Source organism: Hemitrygon akajei, chromosome 25 (genome assembly GCF_048418815.1).
Source record: "Hemitrygon akajei chromosome 25, sHemAka1.3, whole genome shotgun sequence".
NCBI classification, from domain to species: Eukaryota; Metazoa; Chordata; class Chondrichthyes; order Myliobatiformes; family Dasyatidae; genus Hemitrygon; species Hemitrygon akajei.
Genome location: NC_133148.1, coordinates 59,187,009 through 59,205,913, shown reverse-complemented (window position 1 = coordinate 59,205,913; position 18,905 = coordinate 59,187,009).

The window sequence follows — 18,905 nt, the reverse complement described above, 5'->3', positions numbered from 1 at the left end:
CGTGGAAAAGGCAGTTTGTACCGCACATTAAACCATACAGTCACAGAGACACAGAAAAATGCAAAACAGAGTCGGTTGGTTTGGCCCATCCAGTTCGGGCCAACCTAGAAGCCTGCACCCGGACCTTTGACCCCAACACCCCACCATACACGTAATTATCCAAAACATTATTATATGGTTCAATCCAAATCCCATCAATCACTTGTACTGATAACTGGTTCCACGATATAACCAACATCCAAGTGAAGAATTTTACACTCATTATCCTTGAAAGCATTTTGTAGTTATCCTTTATGCATGAGCTCTCATTGTTCTCTCAAACAGCCTTAGCTAAAGAACCTGTCTGCATTTTCCTATCTGTACGCCAGACAATTTTGTATATCTTGACAATATCTCTCTTCAATCAACGGCTTTATAGGGAATACATATCTAATCTATTTAATCCATCCCCATAACCCGACAAATGATCCCTGTACTGCTTCAAACAAACGTATATTTGTGTTTCTTCTAGGTCGGTGATCTAAGCTGCACACAATAATAATGAAATTAGGTCTTATGAATGTCTTAGATAACCTCAACATAACATCCCAGGTTCTGTACTTAACACATTGATTTATGAGGCAATGTGCTTCGTATATGAATTACTCCTCTGCATTCTCAGATTATCCTGTTTTATCGAATTCCTTCTAACCACTGTTTTATGTGTAAGGTGGCTGGTCCTTCCACTGTGGAACAACCCACACGCGTCGGCATAATATGTATTGTGGCACTTACAGCCCATTTTTCCAGCCTGTACAAATCACGCTGCATGCTTTGGTAGTCCACCTCGTTGTCTGCTCGTCCCATAATTTTGGTGTCGTCCGCAAAGTTGCTGAGATAGTATATCACATGATCATGTGACTGTTGGTGGAAATGATAAACAACAACGGATTTAGCAGTGATCATTGCTGAATTCCTCCAGTCAGCAAATCAAACACTCACTACCACCCTGTGCCTGCTCCCATGCTGTCAATGTATAATCCAATTTACAACTTCATAACGAGCTCCAGGCAACTTTACCGCCGTGGGAAACCTCCATTACAAGTGCTTAAAATGACTAGCTAATGATCATACGACCCACTGTTTTCTATTCACGAACATTTATGGTAACTTGGTCGACGAACTATATTACATTGGTTAGACACGACGAACGATGCACAAACCCATGCCGATTCTTCTAAATTAGTCCCCGTCTAACAATGGACACTCATATATCCGGTTTCTCAGAATAATTCCCATTGGCTTTAGCCTGGACTGGTGTCATATTCACCGACATAATTTCCTAGCCTTTTCTCAGAGCATTTCAGGAAGATAGGTGCAACAATGGCTATCCTCTAACACCCAACCAGGAAGTCACTTATCGCTCAGGTTGTCTTATACATGAGTAAACTCTTTTCGAGCTTCAAGCCAGGTAAGGGCATAAACTTTCGCCGAAGTTGGATTACAGACTCCGGCATCTTCATCAGCAATGATCCCAAAACATGTCTAGCCCGGTGAGTATATTTGTAATACCCTGGGGAAAATTTCACTGCGAACGAAATTGTCTTTCTGTAGAAACTGTATTTGGGTTAAGGCTAGAGATAATGGATGCTTTGGAATGTGAGCTGAGTCATTTGTTCGACGGGAGATGATTGAGAAGACGCTGGAGATAACTGGTCGTATGGTATGACCTACTGAGGTGATCGTGATTCGATGGAGCCAAACGCCGGATCGACTGTGGATCGCTGAATTGAGCTCCATCTAGTGCACAATCCAGTGTATAATTATAATGGGCCACATTTGTGTTTCTTTTCATTTCTTTTCTTTACTTACCCTTTCGTTAAGATTCCTAAATACTATTCCATTAATCTTATGCAGTGTGCTCTTATTGTTACTTGCCTCTGATTTGCAACAGTGTAGCAAATTACACAGCATCTATAAACCGGATTTTGGGATAGGAGAGCCGGCTCAAACTCATGTGTTTGGCCGGATTGGGGAGTGGATTCTCCAGAATTTCGCAGCCAAGGAAACCAGCGGGACTTCACATATACCCCGGTCTTCTGTCCGTATTAATTGGTTAGTCGTCAGCCAGTCATATATATATATTGTTTTATCTTCTTATATTAGAATACCAGTCCTTACTGAAGCAAGACATTCAACGTTGTTAAAATTCTTATTTTGTGTCGTGTTATTTCAATCGTTTTGTTCATTAGACGGTGTTCGAAATGATTGATGCAACATAGTAATTTTCTGGCGTTGAAGTCAATGCTGTGTATTTGCGTATGCAAAGTCCTGCTGTAGCTGATTTCTCCAGGTAACCCAAATAGATGCACTTCCGAATTCGTTGGTATGGGTTTCCAACGTACACCACCTTTTACCAATATACGCCACTATCCATTCGCAGTGTATATGTAAGCGCCTGCAGTCCTGAGCCACAGATCATCTTTGGACTACATATGCTGCGATATGGGCTTCCGTACGAGTTTGCAGATGACATTAATCCAGAGTTTCCTTAGGATAGCGGCGATACCTCAAGAAACAGAGGAAATATGGAGAAGACAGGCAGAAGTCACTGGCTTCTCCTTGTTGTCATATTGGCCAGACGGTACTCCCGATACGAACGGTAATCAAGGAGGAGAGTTGATGCATCACTTGGGGCTACCCAGAGAAGAAAGCGGTAGGAAAACATTGCTTACGTAATTGTCATAGCATGCAATTCCGCGGTATAATACTTCCGTGTCCTGCCAATGGATTTGGCACCGCCTCGTGGTTGAAGTCACTGAATTAATACAAAACTAAAGCAAAATTTTAACGAAGACGGAAATCTCCCACGAAGTAAGAAATTGAATTGATATAAACAAGACAGGGCATCGAACCCTGATCGTTTTACGACAAAAAAAAGAAGGTAGGACGACCGGAATATCGATACGACCAGACTAGACTTACCTCGGCTATGTCTATGATGAAGTTAACCCAGGACGTAATCGAAACGTCGTTGAAGATAGATACCTTTACGTGGCTAGATGCCTGTGCAGTGTTTATTCGTCAGTTTAACCAGGAACTCACCGGTTTCTTTTTGTCGTGACTTTAATATCTTTGCTATGGTCCCTGAAGGTACTGCGCAGTAACTTGTGGAACAGCCCCTCGGGCACTAGAGATTTATCCACGCTAAGTTGTCTCAGGTCCGCTAACACCTCTTTCTCTGTAATCTTTGTAGAGTGCCACCTCGCTACTGACTTACCTCATTGTCCTTCTCCGGAGTAAATACAGATACAACAAAAAAAAATCAATAAGGAAAACTATTTAAAACACCCGCCCATCTCTTTTGCCTCCACGCATAGATTACCAACTGACACTAAAGAAGGCAACTTTAACTTTTCAATCCATTATCTCTTAGTTTCCGTGAAGACGCCCTGAGAATTCTGCATTCCCTGCTCTGCTGGTATAATATTTTTCTGTTTTTTTTTTTTTGCGTCAGACCCTAATTTCCTCCCTCAGCATCAATTTGCCTTTACTATTCTTCACATCTAACTCATCTCTCGCAGGCACCTTTTTTTTTCTGGACGAGGTCCTCAATATCTCTGAAACCGGGGTGTCGCAGAAGTTGTAATCATTACTATTTATTCTAGCAAGCATATGCAAGCTTTGTACTTCAAATATTTCAATTTTAGTAGGCCTCCCATTTACCAAATTCACCTTTGCCAGAAAATAGCCTGTATCACTTAACACTTGTCATACCGTCAGGAGTGGAGTTTCTCTAGTTTAAGACATAACACAGTCACCTGGTCTATCATTTTCCAAAATTTTCCTGGAGCTAATGGCATTACTATCACCTAAATGCGGTGTTCCCCTACACAAACCACTGTCAGCTGCCAAGTGCCATTCCCAAAGAACTCCTTTATTTCCTTCCTCAATGTTAATGTTCGCCATCTCATTTTAATTGATCTCTTACCTGATGTGCATTCAGACTGAACGCTAACGAACCTTCTCTGCGGTCTCCTTTCAGAAGTGTAAGATCTCTACCTAGGAAGGGCAGACAAATACCTAAAATTCCAAATAAATATCATCTGCTCTGCGTTTGTTTTTAAATGGTACTTCTATAAATTCAGTCACATATCAGTTTGAATTAAACGCACTCAGGAAAGTTTCAGAAACGAGTTTCACAAATGCATTTTCCAGTATGGAATTAGACAGGCCGGCGACAGAATGTCTCATAATCGCTGAGTTCACCAGTTTCAGAGCAGTACGATTTTCACCTGTATGAGAATTTATACTTGCGAGGACGAAGCGGAGTTGGATTTACTTATTTCTTAACGAATATGAACAGTGAGCGGCAAATTTTGTTTGAAAGCTATTGGACGCTTTGTATTTTGAAATAGACTCCCTCCATGTAATTCTTGCAGCAAACATGCAAGGAGATTTTATTTTTCTGGATAGTGATCCAAAACGATGCACGGGACTTCTTGTCGCATTGCAATTATACACAATCTCCTGCCTGTAATATGCATCTACACTGTTACAGTCAATAATTCAGCGAGACCAGGAAAACAGCTTCATCGAGAAGAAAAGAAACAGTGCAGCGTTCAATGGTTGCTCTATAATATAGTGCACGTATCCGCAATGAGACCAGACAAACGGTCCTATTGGTTGTTTCTGAAACGCAGCTGCGAGACTCGACCCTGTATTATTACGCGTTTTATTCAAAAGGCAGAATAAGTGCTGCTGAACGTTTATAAGAACCCCTCTGAGGTGTCGGAAACGGATTCATCTGTAAAGTGCAAAAAGGTTTTTGTGCGGGGACCGTTGGGTTCTATCGTACTGTGCGACTCAATTGCGCAGTAATACACGGCTGTGTCCCCGGCTTCGATTCGTTCGATAATAAACTGGCCGCGACGGTCTGCAGTAGAGAGATCAAATTGAAAGCGGCCGCTGTTTTCTCTCCCAGATATTGCACGCTTTATAATGTATTCCAGTTTCTGATCGGACCTCTGCCGGTACCACATCATGGAATAAATGCTGGATGTACTATAGGTGCAGTTTATCAGCACGGAATCGCCCGTCAGTGCGGCTATGTCAGACGGAGACTGTAGTACAAGTTCCGAAAAACATTGGCCTGTAAACAAAAACAATAAAAAAATCGAACCGGATCAGGTGAACGGTGAACTGCTACAAACATTAGTAGATGAAACGACGCGCATGATTGCACAACATCCTTTGCACTTACCAATTAACAGCGCTAGACAAAGATTCAATAGATTCAACCTCCCCGAGTTGAACATTTTGGTAAGTACAGCCATTCGGAGTAATCAGCAGTCTCACAGTAAACTTCTTGAGGCAATCATGCCAGCTTTTGAACGGGTGACAGCTCAGTGGAATATTTGATTACTGCTCAGGGATTGGTTGTAAATATTCAATGTTGGCCGTGACATAGAGACCGTATTGCCCCGGTGTGGGCGTGGTCAAATGTTCAAGCATGTTTAGGAATGCAGAAAGACACATACATAACGAACTGATCGACTACTGTACTGTCAAAATTTGGTACTGTAGACGTAACACGGCTTCAGAAATACACCTAAAAGAATTTAAATCAATTGCCTTTATTGCTTTCCTTATTCATATACATGAACAGCAAAATGTATACGTTCCTTCTACGGCGATGTGCAATTATTGTAATTTATAATTAATATTCTGTACAACAGAATGGTCAATATAACTTATAAATTCAGCTGCGTCAGCTTGAATTAAGCTGTCTGATGCCTGGTGGGGAAAAAAAGCTGCCCCGGAGCATGTTGGTTTTGCAAGGGGGCATTGAGAGCGGGCACAAATGAAAGGCACAGACACTGATACACTAGGAGCTTGACAAAGTTTAACAGAAATACAAGGGAAGTCGGGTCACAAAGATTGATAAGAGGGAAATCCAGGAAAGAGCAAAGCGGAAGCGCGAAGAAACGAAGCTGGACACGGACAGAGGCCCTGGACAAGACTGGGACACAGGGACTGTATTAGGTAAGAGAATCACCGACTGGACCGACAACCGGAGAGCGGATTCACGGACAGGACCTTGACGGTTGGTCCTGGCTTTTATATGGCGCGAGCGTTTCCCGGATGGTAGCAGCTGGAACAGTTTATAGCTGGGATGACCCGAATATCTAATGATCCTTCGTGCCGTTTATACATAATTGTCTTTGTAAATATCCTTAATATTGGGAAGTCCACATTTTACGAAGTGCTTGGATGTCCGTGCCACTCTCTGCAGAAAATGCGATTGAGGAAAGTACACTTCCCATGCCAAGCACTGATGCAGCCAGTTAGGATTGTCTTAGTTGTGCCCATATAGAAAGTTCTCACAATTTGGAGGGGGCCTCATACCAAACGTCTTACACATTTTGAAGTGAAACAGGAACTGCTGTGCCTTTTCACCACATAACCAATATGTACTGATAACGCGAGGTCACAGCACTGCGACTTAGTTCAAAGCACTGAGGTGCACCTTCGTTGAGGGTCAGTGGGGCAGAGGTGAGGGAGCCCACTATTACGACATGCTGGCTTTCTGAAAGCTAGTCCAGGATCCTACTACTCAAAGCAAAGTAAAGGCCGACGTCTCCGAGCTTCATGTCGGGCCTGGAGAGAATAACGGTACTGATGCTGAAATGTAGTCCAAGATCAGCATTGTCACTCAAGTCTCCCTAGTCTACAGCTATGTTCGGACGGTTTGTAGATCTTTTATTCAGTGTTTTGTCTATCGATCGTTTCTGTCGGTTGGAAAATTGTAAGGGGTTGACTGGGTAGTAGTATGCTGCATATGTAGTCCTTCAGCAGCATCTCACAGCATTTTATTATTGTTGAGGTGAGTGCGACAGGACAGCAATTGTTCAGATGTGTGCTGTAGGTTCAGTTCATCTACCAGGGAATCGCACTTCATTGCGGTTATGCCAGACAAAGACTGTATCACCAGTTCCGAGAGACAAAAAAAAATCGTACCGGCTCAGGTGAACTGGTATAAACAACAGTAGATGAAACGACCCGCATGATTATACAACATCATTTGCATTTACCGTTTACCAGCGCGAGGCAGAGATTAAAAAGATTCAACCTCTCCGAGCTGATCATTTTGATAAGTACCGCCTTTTGGAGTAATCGGTAGCCTCTCTGTGAACTTTTTGAGGCAATCATTCCAGCTTTTGAACGAGTAACAGCTCGCTAGAAGATTCCATTACTGCTCAGAGATTAGCTGTAAATATTCAATGTTGGCCAATGACCTACAGATCGCATTTCCCCTACCTGGGAGTGGTCAAATGATGAAGTATGTTAAGGAATGCATAAAGACACATACATAAAAAAATGATCAACTACTGTACTGACAAAATTTGGTTCTCTGTAGACGTGACAATGCTCCAGAAACGCACCTAATAAAATGAAATGAATTGTCTTAATTGCGTACGTTCTTAATGTACATGAGCATTAAAAATCTTTACGCTCCTTCTACCGCTCAATGCGCAATATGCAATTATTGCAATTTATAATTAATATTCCGTACAACAGAATGTCAATATAACGTAGAAATTCAGCTGCGTCAGCATGAATTAAGCAGCCTGATGACCTGGTGGAAAAAAGCTGTCCCGGAGCCTGTTGGTGTGAAAGGAGGCGTTGGGAGCGGAAGATAATGGAAAACACAGACATTCATGTAATTGGGGCTAGTCGCAGTTTATCAAGAATGAAAGTGAGTACGGGTCGCAAGGATTGATCAGAGGGAAATTCAGGAGAGAGCTAAGAGGAAGCGCGAGGAAACGAAGCTAGTCATGGAGACAGGCCCTGGACTAAACTGGGACACGAGGGCTGGACTAGGACTTGGATTTTTAATACGGTACACGGTCGTGTTCCTTGGAACGAGGGGCCTGGACAAGGACTCCGAACCAGAGTCTGGACAGGGTCTCTGAACGTCGGTCTTGACTGGGACTCGGAACCTGAGTCGTGCCTCGGACTCGGAACCTGGGTCTAAGCTATGACTCCGAAAATGGGTGTGGGCTATGACTCGGATCTGGGATCTTTGCGAGGTTTCGGTACTTGGATTGGATTTGACACTCGACGGGGACTGGGAACACGGAACATTCACTCGGACTGGAATGGAACACGAATCGTTAACTCGGAGTGGAATGGAACACAAAGCCTTGACTCGGACTGGTCTGGAATGGAACACGAAGCCTAGACTTGGACTTGGAACACGGAACACAGAGCCGGGACCCTTCCTTAGATACAGGATACGGGGCCGTGACTCCTCTGAGATACGGAAAACAGAGCTTGGACCCCTCATTGCTTACAGGACATAGGGCCAGAATTCCTCTAATACATGGAACACTGAACACAATGAGACAGACCTCCACCTAAGGTAGTGGCAAACTTACGTAGCGGAGGGAAGCACGCAAAGAGAAAAGACCTCACTACGATAGACTGTTCCTTATCTTGAAGCAACAAGTCTCCAGTCTCACTCCAGCAGGTTAACTTGTTGGGGTTTCAGACAAAGTCTCAGACGAGGTTGAAGAATAGGTAACTCACGGGTTCTGACGGGTACGGTCCAGCAGTCCCACTTTCTCCAGAGCTATTTATGTTGCCAGCCCGAAACAAGAATCAGGTTGCACAATTAAGGCACACAACAGATCAACGGGAAAAAAAAGGGTGTACAGAATCCATGCACTATACCATGAACCGAAAAGCGGTCTTCACGGAAAGCGGTCTTTGTGAATATGCTGAATATTGGTAAGTCCACGTCTATAAATGTGCGGGATGTCCGCATCACTCTCTGCAGAGGCTTGTGATTCAGGGAAGTACAATGTCCATGCAAGGCAGTTATGCGGCCCGTCAGGATGTTCTCAGTGATGCCCCTATAGAAGGTTCTCACAATTTGAAGGGGTCCACTTCTGAAACATTTTGCCTTGAAAGAGGAGTTGTTGTGCCCTTTTCACCACACAACTAATATGTACGGATCACGCGAGGGGTTGACTGTTGGTGGCAGTAAGCTGCTGATGTAGTCCATGACCAGGGTCGCAAAGCATTTTCTTATTATTGAGGTGAGTGCGACAGGACGCCAAATGTTCAGATATGTTGCTTCGGCCATTTTAGGTACAGGGGCATAGCTAAGTATTTTGAACCAGGAGGGTACTCTACAATGGGAGAGGGAGGAATTAAAAATGTCTGTAAACCCACGTGCCAGTTGTGACGCGCACATCCTTATTACTCGCCCTGGGATGCCTTTCGGTCATGGGGCCTTGCGATTGTCCACCCGCTGGAAACAACTACGCACTTCGGCTTCAGAGATGACTAATCTGCTGGTTGCATCATCTGTAAATTCTCTCAGTGGCTCAGTATTGTCGACACCGAAACGAACACAAAATGATTTAGCTTGTCTGGGAGAGTGTAATCGATGTTAGAAACCCCACTGCGTTGAGATTCGAAATCTGCGATGAGTGTTGAGAACTTGCCATAATCTGCTTGAGCTGTTGGTTGAAAGTAGAATCTAATTCTTGTCCCTGTAAAGTTGTTTTGCTGCCTTGATGACTTTGCACAGATCGCAGCTGTATTTCTCGAGTTCCTGTTGATTACGGGCAATGTAACCTCTGTGTCGTGTGCTAAGTGCTACTCGTATGGAACTGTTTATCCAGGAATTATGATTTTAAAGACACTGACCGATTGCATGGGGACAACAGCTTTGATGACTTTTCGAAATGGAACTCTTAACCCTATCCATGAAGTCGGAGACAGACTCATCATGAACGGAATTCCGGTCTGGATGTTGGAGGCTATTAGAAGAGATGATCGAGGAGGTTGTTCTGCAAAGAGAGATATCTTGCTGGAAAGAATAGACGTGGGTAGTTTCTGAAGTTATGATAAAGAACTGATATATCAACACTCGAATAAACCGTGACTAGATGGGAGCAGATCAGACTTCCTGCATTTTAATGTGGCAGCATGTTTATTACAAACATTGTGGGTCAAATGACCTGTTCCTCTGTTGCATTGTTCGATGTAGATACAGTGGCATGCAAAGATTTGGGAACTCCTGTTCAAAATTTTTCATACTGCAAAATTCAGCATGAGAAGTTTGTAAAGGAACATCTAAACAGGCCTGGTGCATTATAGAAACATGTCCCGTGGGCTAACGAAGTTAAAATAGAACTTTTTGGCCGCAACGGGCAGAGGTAAGTTCGGAGAAAAAAAAGGGTGCAGAATTTCATACAAATATCACCCCTCTAACTGTTAGGCACGGGGGTTGATCGATGAAGCTTTGGGCTTGTGTTGCAGCCAGTTGCACGGGGAACATTTCACTGGTAGAGAGAAGAATGAATTCATTTAAATACTAGCAAATTCAGGAAGCAAACATCACACTGTCTGCAGAAAACAGAAGATGCAAAGAGGATGGCTTCTTCAAAAAGAAAACAATGACCGTAAATACACCTCAAAATCCACAAAGGTCTACCTCAAGAGGCATAAGGTGAAGGTTTTGACATGGCCTTCACAGTCACCCGACCTAAACATCATCGAGAATGTGTGGATAGACCTCAAAAGAGCAGTGCATGCAAGACGGCCCAATAGTCTCACAGAACTCGAAGTCTTTTGTAAGAAAGGATAGTCGTAAATTACGCAAACAACGATTGATGGACGCTCAGCTAACTACAAAAGACGTTTAAAAGCTGAGATACTTGCAAAAGGGGGTTTAACTAAGGACTGACCATGGAGGGTGTCCAAACATTTGCTCCGGGCCCTTTTCCATTTTTGTTATTTTGAAACTCTAAAAGATTGAAATAAAAACAGTGATCGTACTTTAAATAGTAAAGAAATGTTTCACCTTTAACTTTATGCCTTTTGGAAATCAGGTCCTCTTTTACTCGTTTAGCTATTCGCAGGAGCAGATATTTTGACCACCGGGTGCCCAAACTTTTGCATGCCACTGTATCTAGCGTTACCTATCTGGATTGGCGAAAATGCCTCCTTCAACTACAGATCAAGCAAGAATATGACATGGTTAAAGATGACCAATAAATTAAATAAACTGATGAGAGCCTGAAACAAAGTGCAAAAGCCCGGAAAAGCACGCTGGGATAATGACTTCAGCACATTAGTTTTTGCAGTTTTATTTATTATCTCTCTCCTTTGTTGTGTCGAACTGAGGTAAATGCAGCATACAGTGAAAAAATGGGAAATTGCAAACGAGCTTTTGGGAAAATAAAACAGTGATACTTTCAGCTGAAGATATTCAGACACGCAGGGCTGATTTGTCCATTTCCTGCTTTGAAGACACGCACGTTTCTGATTTTCCATTCTTCTGAGACCTTTCAGTTCTGCCGGTTGCTCAACGATTGTGAAAACAGATAAGAATAACTCTTCTGATTCCGTGTTCAGAACTCATGAATAGGACAATATGCATTTTATGTGCTGTGAAGTTCAATGCTGTGGGAGAATGTGAATGAGTAAATCCATCACGTCATATGGCATTCATTGTCCAGGTATAGTTTTAAATTGTGGGATTTGATGTTATCAAAGATGAAGGTAAGAGCGCGCGCGCGCGCGCGTGTGTGTGTGTGTGTGTGTGTGTGTGTGTGTGTGTGTGTGTGTGTGCCTCCGTGAGGGTGAGAGAGAAAGATATTCATCTCACGCTGTGTCTTCAACAAAAATATGCAATTTAGCAACGTTTGAGGCACTTGTAATGAATTAAATCAATTCCAGTTAATACAATTCATGTTTGTTTTCCTCTGTTTGATAAGGCAGCACAAATGTAAAACAACATTCCTTTGGCTTGCAGACTATTTTCAATGCACCGGCTGGAAGCTGGGAACATGTCACATAAGGTGCTGGAGGAGCGGAGTAAAGATGGCGCTAAACCGCAATTCATTTGCTTGCATGCTCGTAAACAGCTCTATTTTCATCATTAATATCTTTATTTTCCCTAGCAAGGTTCTTTTTCAGACCCTAACATGGAGTAATAGGCTGACTTCGTTCTTATCGGGAATGCGACGCGCTCTCGGGGTTTCACAACCGGCCGTATGTCGGCACGCCAAGGGCTCGGTCTAAGGGTCTGGCTCGGATTTGGAAGCCTAGAACCTCGGGGCTCTGAAAACGGGCCAATCTGGGGTCGATGTCCTGGCAGGAGAATCGTGTGTCACCGGGTGTATTCGGTATATATGCGGTTTTATTTCCAAAGTCTTATCTTTGAAGACAGAGGTCGAAAAAAAACGACGTCGATGACTTTTAACATTGTAAATCAGCGAATTATTTGTTATGTCTCCACGCTCGATGGGAAAACAAAGACACCTCCTTCTCCCTTATTAAGGTGAGACAGATCCTGTGGTAAATCATGTACCGGTTGAAACGCGATGTCTTTGGGTTAACTGCCAGTCTGTGTCTATAGTATTGCCTTGCTCACACTTGAGTGTTCGGTGGCGGGTGTCGATTCTTTCTATGTGGCCGGTGGCGGGAGGGGGAATTATTGCTTGCTGCCGCCTATGAGCCAAAGGGAGAGCTGCTGGTGGGACTTGGCGTTTCTAACATTTATCTGTCAGTCGTTCGTAGAGGTGCTCCTCTGTTTTCCTGTAAGAAAAAATATTATTACCCGGCTACTTTTCTGTTACTATTCTGATCTGCTTTGTTGCCTTGTAAATAATACATCTCTCGGGATAACGGACGATTTTTCCTTGGACAGGCTCAGCTGACACAGACATTATACCAACTGCTTCGCACTTGTTGTTATTATAATAATTGCATGCATGTTTTTACAATTAGGGGTGGCAACGTTTTCCGTCATGTCTGCTGCAACTTACGTTAATCCATGTCTTCTATTCATGCTAGCTTACCGGTTCAGCTCTCTGAGTTCAGACAAATGTTATATTTTAGTACGGTGCGCGGATGACTTCATTATCCGTCTCATTAGTCAAGCGTTAACTTGAGAAAAAGGCAGCAGAACCAACGGAGGGGCGGCCACAATCCCTTCTCATTTTAAACATCTGATCTCATTTGGACTGCCACAATAAAAAGTGGAAAGTAATCCCGATGGAGTATTACGTACTGTAGATAAATGAAGAAACAGGCGGATTATATATACGTATATATGTACATAAATAATATATAATATATATTTAATGTATTATTTATGGGCGGTATAGCGCCGAGATGTCCCGATCAGCCCTTCGAGCCAGCCCGTCGCAGGATACTCACTATTCCGATTAACACTAATCTAATAGTTTAATGTTTTTTTCTTGTTCTTTTCACGCCTTGTGGCTGATAGATTTTGTTTTCCTTTTTATTACGCCACGTCTGTAAGAGTAGATCTCAATGAGGTAGAGTTGCGCGTTAGACGCTGAAACCAACAAGGACGGAAATACTGCATACAACCCCAGAGGATTCGCCTCCATGTCGGTGCACACGACACTACACTACTGACCAGATAGCCTAATGGCTTGCATGTAATCTTATATCTCACCATTTCTAAAACTAAATTCTGTCCTTCCTCCTGCACATTTAAGTTAAAACAGGCTTAGAATTAATTTCATTCTCGTGTTTATTACACTATAGTTTTCTGACACTATTAATCAACATCCACACACCCACCACTGTGTACAGAAATTGCCTTCAGTTCTATGCACACGAGATACAATCCAAGACAACCTGTCCGAGAACTAATATGTTCTAGAGAAGTCTGGGCAATTAAGGTTCATCCAGAGAAAGTACAAAATTGACATAGGGGTAATTGAAATTTGAGACCAGTCACAGGAATACACACTGTGCAGAAGCATTAGAAACATTTGTGCCATTAACACACGCATGTTCAGCCTTCTGTGTGTGCACTGACTTCGTGTTTTCAGAGACTTGCAAGCGGGGACTGTGGACTTGGTGACAACGTTAACATTACCTTTGTCAGACACGCAAATCAAAAAATGACTGGTCTCAAGCTCTCCTATTATCGATACAGACTTTCGTCATCTATTCCACGGCTTAAACTGAGGAAGCGTGGCTTATTCTAAATACCGTGATTGGCTTAGAAACTGCAGATGTTTCTCATATTGGTTATTCGCAGACATTATTTCCTCTCTCACTTATTTCACAAGCAAACTTCATGAAATAATATTCGATATGATTGCCTTATCTCTTGCTTGTCCTTTCAGGCGGGTGAAGCGGAGAGGTTCACGAATATTTGGGGAACTGTATAAAGGAAAAATTCGAAGCAACAGACAGCAGAGCTTTCTCCACGATGGAATTAGCAAGCTTGGGGTGGGGGTTTGGTGGGGAGGAGTATGCTTTTTGACTGCGTGGTTATTTGGGAAACGGGATAAGGCTGGTAAAGGACTGAGCCTTTGTAACAGCATAGTGGGTGGTTTACGTTTGTAGAAAACACTTGTACACAACATACGATCAAGAAAGCACTAGAATCTCCAATTGCTTCCCCAATGCATAATGAGTCACTATGTGTTTGTGTAAAAGAAGCAATTTAACATGCATTTGATATTTTTCATTAATGGAAGTTAAAACTCCAAAATAATGGAGCACTATACAGAGTCGTACGAAAGTCCTTCCCTTGAGGCCTCTTATGAGGGAAATATGCCGCTCTGGTGACATCCCGGCAGAAAATGTTGAATTAATTCTGGAATGCTAGAATACGTGTTCGCCACGAAAGAGTCCCCCCCCCCCGAATAAAGTTGGTATCATTAAAAGCACAAGCTGATTGCAATCCTGTTTGCACAGATAATCAATTTTTACAAGGTTGTTAGTATATAGAAGGGGTGCGCATTGGTTTAGAAATTGGACAAGCAGGATGGGAGTGGGAAATCCTGCAAATGCTGTAAAACAGAAGTATTTCCGGCTTTGCTTAAAGCTGGGCTTCCGGACGTGCAGAAAACATGGGAACCCACCTTTAGCGTTTATGGAATGAAACTATCAGCAAAAGCAACAAGAATAAATTGTCGAACGGAAATGTTGTTCTTCATGTCTATTGCAGATGTGAACACGTTTGTCCTCTGCTAGATTCCTCGCATTCCATTCTCTGTTCTAATCAAATGATTTCGGAAACGATCGCCATCAGAGGGAACAGAGGGTGTTAAGTCTTCATTATAGTAGGGAGCAGTTCGTTTGTCTCCTTCACAGTTCCTTGTGAATAGAGTGTAAATTATTCAAAAGCATTGAAAATTGCGATGTCGTCACACGCATCAGTTTTCTGTTGTATCTTTATGACGATTTGCATTTAACAAGAATCTGTGAATATTTCAGTACCCAGCCAGTTGCTTTTACCTTATCAGGTATTCACTGATAAATGCTATTCCTCTGTCCCAAATTAAATCTCTCAGTTTTAGCAATTCAATCGCAAGCTTTGTAATTTATGCTTGTGTTTAATCAGTACTCTGTTTCTTGTTTTCGTTCAGCCAGTTTGTTTGTTTGTTTGTTTTTTTTTGTTTCCTCTTCCGTTGCGTGGTTATTGTGTCTGAATCTCTAACTCTTTTACTTGTTTATCCATGCATTTATTGTCAGGGACGACTCATCTCATAAGAAATTGGATTTAAATTTCCAGCAACTATATATTTGGATAAGAGCAGCCCACATTTTAGAGAGAATTGAGCGCGTCGGAATCAATTCTAGAACTTACGTTATTTCTGGGTTTCCTAACTATTATGTGACTAACCGGGAGCTAGTGCATGTTGTATCTCCCTGCATAACAGATCTGTAGAGGGATGTATTCTGACTTGTCGTTGGTGATCCTGTGATACAGTTCTGCGGTTAGAGTTTTGAATATACACAGTCAACTACCAGGGAGAGAACTGAATTTATCTAATAGAGACGTCATGTAAGGGATGCCACTGAAACTCATCCAGTGGATGAAAAAAATACTTTTGGGGGATATTATCTGGCGCGTCGACTGTTGGTATTCTCTTCTAAGGAGCTTGGAGGGAATAATATATTCGAACCAAACTTGACCTAAGCTAAGGTATTATCCTGTAGAGACCTAAGCATCAGTGCTTCAGGTGGAGAAAATGTTTTAAAAGCTACTATTTTTCCAGGTATAATTTAACTGGAAATTTCTAAATTAAAGTGATTTCCCCAACTGACGGACTGTTGTTGCAGGAGGTATAACGCCTACAAATAAAGTCGCAGGGTTAATGATAAGTGTGAAAAAGAACAGCACCCTAAGGGAGCTGTGTCTATCCTAATTGTTGCTATGAAACCGGACACTTGTTGGACATTGAATGGCACTTACGGGACTTGCAGTACCTCGGTCTACACATGATTTTCTCAGGCTGCTGAATTTGACATGCTGTGACATATGTGTGTCTCACCTGTGCCCTGGACGACATCTTGCTCAGTATGAGGACGATGACAAAGGAGTAAAGGTTTTTACTAATAGTATTTCTCAGCATTGTGCTTCTGGAATGTCCCGGGAACTGATCTTGATTAGAGAATACCTGCTTACAATAGAAGGTTTTACTCTTTATAACCATATAACCATATAACAATTACAGCACGGAAACAGGCCATTCCGGCCCTCCTAGTCCGTGCCGAACTCTTAATCTCACCTAGTCCCACCTACCCGTACTCAGCCCATAACCCTCCACTCCTTTCCTGTCCGTACACCTATCCAATTTTACCTTAAATGACTCAACTGAACTGGCCTCTACTACTTCTACAGGAAGCTCATTCCACACAGCTATCACTCTCTGAGTAAAGAAATACCCCCTCGTGTTTCCCTTAAACTTTTGCCCCCTAACTCTCAAATCATGTCCTCTCGTTTGAATCTCCCCTACTCTCAATGGAAAAAGCCTATTCACGTCAACTCTATCTATCCCTCTCAACATTTTAAATACCTCGATCAAATCCCCCCTCAACCTTCTACGCTCCAATGAATAGAGACCTAACTTGTTCAACCTTTCTCTGTAACTTAAGTGCTGAAACCCAGGTAACATCCTAGAAAATCGTCTCTGCACTCTCTCTAATTTATTGATATCTTTCCTATAATTCGGTGACCAGAACTGTACACAATATTCCAAATTTGGCCTTACCAATGCCTTGTACAATTTTAACATTACATCCCAACTTCTGTACTCAATGCTCTGATTTATAAAGGCCAGCCTTCCAAAAGCCTTCTTCACCACCCTATCTACATGAGACTCCACCGTCAGGGAACTATGCACTGTTATTCCTAGATCTCTCTGTTCCACTGCATTCCTCAATGCCCTACCATTTACCCTGTATGTTCTATTTGGATTATTCCTGCCAAAATGTAGAACCTCACACTTCTCAGCATTAAACTCCATCTGCCAACGTTCAGCCCATTCTTCTAACCGGCATAAATCTCCCTGCAAGCTTTGAAAACCCACCTCATTATGAACAACATCTCCTACCTTAGTATCATCAGCATACTTACTAATCCAATTTACCACCCCATCATCCAGATCATTTATCAACAATGCTGTACCAACATTCCTGCGGGTCGGTAACAAAAAATGAATTCTAGTGTGTCGGATTAAGTCGAGAGACCAGGTTATTAGCTATTATTTTCAGAGGTGTGGCTGGTAAGCATTTGGGGGCACAGGGAAGTTCGTAATCTGAGGTAGTGTACATGGAGTAACTATTCCTTTTACAATATTAGGTATGTTTTCTTTTGTCTTATCTGTCACTTAGGGAAGTTCCGAGAGTCGTTCTAGTATGAAGGTTGTATCATCACGTTCGCAGCTTCCGAGCTATGGTGTGCCTGCGGGAGCGTCTCTTCATTTTCTACCGGTCTAATGTCGTTTCGTCGAGATTGGTTAACTCGGAAACTGCAGCTGCTTTTTCAATTGGCTAACTGCCAATTATCAAGTTTCACACAGCCTGGGTATATATAGAGCATGCGTGGTTGGATCAGTCTCTTCCCCTTTGTTTAAAGTAAGTGGTGCACATGACGGAAGTGTGCAGAATGTTGTGTGCGTGCTTTTAGCTGCGTATGTGTGCTGATCGTATGTTTGTTAAATATTGAGTTTTATAGTTTCTATATTTTGTGGAAAATGAATTGTTGATCGAGTTTCTACTGTTTGCAAATAAGTGATTAATACACCAATTCACAGTTAGTATTTCCTTTCCCATTCGTCGGATCAGCGAACATAGAAACATAGAAAACGTACATCACGATGTATGCCCCTCCGCCCAGGAAGTTGTGCAGAGCATGTCTCTACCTTAGAATCTGATACAAAAATACGTGGTTCCATCAACATCAACAGAGGCTCGTCATGAGGCGTATGACCCCTGCTGCCCCCCTGCAGTTTGTGTACCGTCCCAACTGCTCAATAGATGACGCCATTACCATCACTCTCCAACTGGCTCTAACCCACCTGGACAAAAAAGACACATAAAAATGCTGTTCACAGACTTCAGTTCAGCATTCAACACAATCAGCCCTCAGAAACTGATTGGAAATCTGAACCTACTGGGCATGCACACCTCCCACAGCTATAGCCTAGAATTCGTGACTGGGAGACCTCAGTCAGTCCGGATCGGGAGCAGCATCTACAACACCATCACACTGGGCACGTGGGCCCCCCAGGGCTGTGTGCTCAGTGCACTACCGTTTATTCTGCTGACCCACGACTGTGCTACAGCTCACAGATCGTACCACATCATTAGTTCGCCGTGACACGACAGTGGTGGATCTCATCAGCAAGAACGACGAGTCAGCTTACAGAGAGGAGGTTCAGCGGCTAACGGACTGGTGCAGTGCCAGCAACGTGTCTCTGAATCTGAACAAAACAAAAGATATGTTTGTTGACTTCAGGAGGGCACAGGTCGACCACTGCCCGTTGAACATCGACGTCTTCTCGGTTGAGGTAGTTAAGAGCATCAAATTCCTTGGTATTCACCTGGCGGAGAATCTCAATTGGTCA